Genomic DNA, 4,559 nt, shown 5'->3' on the forward strand with positions numbered 1-4,559 from the left:
TAGCATCAGATGTACGAGTCTAACAGATCCTGACACTGCTATTTGGGATGAATCCGCTGGGTTATAAAACGTCTCCTCGGGCTCAGCTGTGGTGGGACGGTGCGAGAGGGGTCGTAAACTTGCGCCCCTTGCTGGGTCCCGGTGGGGACGAGCCCTGTGATGTCACCCCCCTCCGAGAGGCCTGAGGTGGGCTCAGTATCCAACCGTCAGGAGACAATTTAATAGTGTATAATGATAACAACGTAGAGCAGCCAATGTAAATAATGTAAATTGTAAATGTAATAATAAAATATTTAGTTCTGTAAAAATAATTCACTTAAAACAGAAACATTTTATTTGTTTATTTAAAAATGTACTATTTTTAAAATGGCTTATTTAAAATACAAATGCATTTAAATACTTGTATATATATAAAAAATGTATTTATTAGTGGTCGACTGATACTGTTTTTTGACAGCCGATGCCGATATCTTAGAGAGCCGGGTGGCCGATATATATTAGCCGAAGTATATATTTTTATTATAATTTATAATAATAATTTTTATTTATTTTAATTAATGCTTGAGAAATTTGAAATAATTCGAAAATTAATTATATTAAAAATAAGTGTGTAAAATAAACATACTTATACTTTAGATGAAAACTTCCTGATTCTGTAATCCTATTACAGTATTTTTCACAAATAAAGAAATATTTAAAAATATATAAATAAAAAGTAAGTAAACACTGTAACAAACAGGGCACTCTGGGAATCTGGGAAGTTTGTGTGCAGTGGGATTAATATTTTTTCAACTAAAGCCAAGGTAACACTCATTTTACATACAGCGCGCAGTAAAAATGGCATGAATATGGCAGTGGGCAAATGCATAAAGCGCAGCATAGTTTGAAATCACGAGTTTAAAGTTTAAGCTGAAGTTGAACTCTCCTCCTGTCCGCATTCAATTCGCACGGACCGACCGTCACGCAGAAAGCACGCGATCATGCAGGATACAAATGCACACTTCACAAGAATCACAACTAGATTCCACTAAGTCTGCAAGGTCTGTGGAATTAAATGTTTATTAGACATTTGTTTGAATGATATAAATGCATATTTGCTGAATACTGACGGTAAAAGAGAAAGTATTATAATGTTTGCCTTTATATTACTAATAATATAAAAGCAATTGTTATAATACTTTTTGTATACATTTGAATTCATTTGTTCAAAAGTCTCGAACATATCAGCCAAACAGAAAAAATTATAGACCGATGTCAATATTTGAAAAATGTCAAATATCGGCCTTGGCGATATATCGGTCGACCACTATTTATGTATTGAGGCCTGATGTGGGGTCGACTGTCATCTAACCATCAGAAAAAGAAAAAAAAAAACATTAAATTGGGTATAATGAGAAAAATTTAGAGCTGTCAATGTGTAAAAAATTTTTTTTATTTATCTATGTAAAATATTTTATTTAAAATATAAATGTTTAAAATGTATTATATAACTATATATCACTATATCTGTACTATATATTTAAATGTACTATATTTAAAATGATTTATTTATTTAAAATGTGTTATTTATTTATTTAAATGTGTTAAATATTTATTTAAAAATGATTTACATATTTACTTATTTAAAATAAGTAAGGTGAGTCATATCACCTCTTGTTTTATTTACTAAAATTATTTATTTAACAAAATAATTAAGTATTAATTAAGTTAATTAAAAATACATAAATGAAATGTAATAAAATAAATAAAATGCAAAAATCAAATTAGCAACTCTAGTGATTGAAACACTTCATTTTTTTAATCGTGGGATGTATTTGGTGTTTTTAGATGTAATACACATTACTCTCAAATCTACATCCATTTTTCCTTCCACTGCAGCTCTCAAATAAAAAAAAAATCTATATATTTATTTGAAATAATAAAATAATTTTTAACTAATTTATTTCAACTGTTGTTTATTTAAACAAAATAAATATGCATTCGTTTTAAAAAATGAAGTTGTATATGTATTTGTGTGTGTATTTATTATTAAAATTTGCAAAATATTTAAAATGGAAAAGTGTTTATTTATTTGTTAAAAATATTTATTCATGCATTCACAATACATATATTTATTTATTTATTTATTTTAAAATCTGTTTATTTTTTATTTTATTTATTAATTTAAGTAAGTTATTAAGTTATTTATTTATACATTTATTTCTTTAAAGTAAATAATGTGTGTCACATCACCTGCTGCATCCTGAGCTTCCAGTTCAGATACCTTCTCGGATTATAAGGAAAATGGTTCTGCTTTGTAAGGGCCACGTTTTAAATGGTGTCTTTTCTGCCCCCTTGTGGTAGTATTGTACAGTGCTGCAAATGAATGACTGTCAAGAAAACCACATGCAAGCAGAAGGGTAAGAAGCATAAGATCTGCCAATCAGCCGGTAAGGAACTACGTAACAACCACTAAGAACACCCTAGCAACCACAGAACACACTTAAAACCCCTTTAGAACACCTTAGGAACCACAATGTAAACGAGTCTCTCTTTTTTTAAGAAACAAGTCACTAGGTTGGAATGACGTGGAGTTTCTCCATACGGTGTCTGAGTCCTAAAGAAGGAGTTATAATTCTATTCAGCGTCACTCTTAATCTGTGGATTTGAACAAACCCTATGTTAAATATTAAGTTGAGTATTAGCCCACATAGATCTCCCATAAATGATAAGGAGGAACAGATCTGTCACCAAATCAGCCATGAGTTTTCCACTGCGCTGGGAAGACTGATAATGGTATTATTGAGATTGATCGTAGTGTTATGGTGCATTATCAGAGTTTTGAAGGTTTCAAGAAGTTTGAATGAAGTATGTCAAGGTGTAAAGGCAAATGTGAGTTTAGGTTTCTATTAGGAGTCACACAGTCAAAATATAAAGAACTTTTTGGAAACTGAAATATAATTTAAGGATTTGTTTAAAAAATAAATAAATATATAAATCCCCCCAAAATTAGGATTATAAGGAATATAGGATTTTTTTTTTTTGTTATCAATGTTTAGTGTGCATAATCCATTATAAATTATTAATACAACATTTTGATTGTCATTTTGTTATATATAACTACAAATTTATTTACAATACATTTTTATATTTTACAATATATTATCAACGTCCATTATTTGTTTAGAGTTTTCAGAGGCATTACAGTTTTTTACGATTGCTTAAGCACAATTTTGAAAACAGGGCCCGGTTTGTCAAAACACTACACACAATTAACACAACCCTACACCAAAGTAGCACAACACTTCAGACCATTTGCAAAATGGAACACTTTTGTCAAAACTATACACAACTTTATAAAAACAATATTTTGTTACCATACGAAACACACACATTTCATATGACTTAATTTTAGTGTGTAAGCAATCGTAAAAAACTGTAAGATGCATTAAAATGTCCTCAACATTAGGGGGCGTTAGATTGACATATGAGATGTACCGTGTCCTATCCTGATGCTTCAGTCTGTGAAGCTGCTATTGACATGAACTACAGACGATTTCACGATCTCTCTCTGTCTCTCTCTCTATAAATATATATATGTATATCTGTGTATGTTTGTGTGTACATATAAAACAACTGAGTCTTAATATACAAATATTAATGAATTGTGACATCCTAAAAACAACTTGTTTGATATGTCATCAAGGTGTTTTATGTAAATAAATTGTGATATAATCTAATTCATATAATTGCTTTTTTTGTGAAATAAATTACATATTAGTTCATTGATGCTTTGGTACCATGGTACTTTGATATTTATCGTAGTTCTAAATGAATGCTATTTTCATCTACAATTGACCTATCGGTAAGCCCCGCCCACCTTAGTTACTGATACTCGCCTGCCATTGGCTCCTCTGCGTTCGAGGGGAGGGGCTTACCGATAGGTCAATTGTCTGTACAAGGTATTTGCTTCAAATAATGGTATTACCATGTTACCATGACCAAATACCAATTAAAATGTTTTATTGGTCATTTCCTATCAGTGTTGGGTGTAGTAACACATTACAAGTAACACAAGTTACGTACTCAGATTACTTTTTTTCGAGTAACTACACTGAACAAAATTATAAATGCAACACTTTTGTTTTTGCCCCCATTTTTCATGAGCTGAACTCAAAGATCTAAGACTTTTTCTATGTTCACAAATCTGTCTAAATCTGTGTTAGTGAGCACTTCTCCTTTGCCGAGATAATCCATCCACCTCACAGAGTTCCTCAAAATGAATAAAAACAGTCAAATGCAAACTCTGAATTTTATAAAAACCTGCAATAGGCCTAATTAAATATGTTAAATAAGACAAATATCATTTATGTATTTAATCCCATTTTATTGAACAATGTCTTTGCTACTGACCTTCGATGATGCAGTTCAACCATACTAAGCAAAAATGACACATTTGTGTTTCATTTTTGTTATTGCTGAATGGTGTTGAACTTTCTTCTCCTGCGTCATACTCTTCATGCAATTTGTTTGCGCTGCGCCCTCTACTGTACAGACGTGAATTTACATTTCCTTCAGCC

At 30.9% G+C, this 4,559-nt stretch overlaps 1 long non-coding RNA gene across 1 annotated transcript; it reads left to right on the plus strand.

Annotated features, from left to right (window-relative positions):
* The first annotated feature begins 952 nt into the window (after window positions 1-952).
* LOC107732346 (uncharacterized) lies at window positions 953-2,959 on the plus strand. The gene is made up of 3 exons (XR_001638867.1): window positions 953-1,071; window positions 1,120-1,122; window positions 2,947-2,959. It is a non-coding gene; the product is annotated as an uncharacterized LOC107732346 (long non-coding RNA).
* The last annotated feature ends 1,600 nt before the right edge of the window (window positions 2,960-4,559 follow it).

This window comes from Sinocyclocheilus rhinocerous, unplaced genomic scaffold, assembly GCF_001515625.1.
Source record: "Sinocyclocheilus rhinocerous isolate Xijiao unplaced genomic scaffold, SAMN03320098_v1.1 scaffold2958, whole genome shotgun sequence".
Lineage (NCBI taxonomy): Eukaryota > Metazoa > Chordata > Actinopteri > Cypriniformes > Cyprinidae > Sinocyclocheilus > Sinocyclocheilus rhinocerous.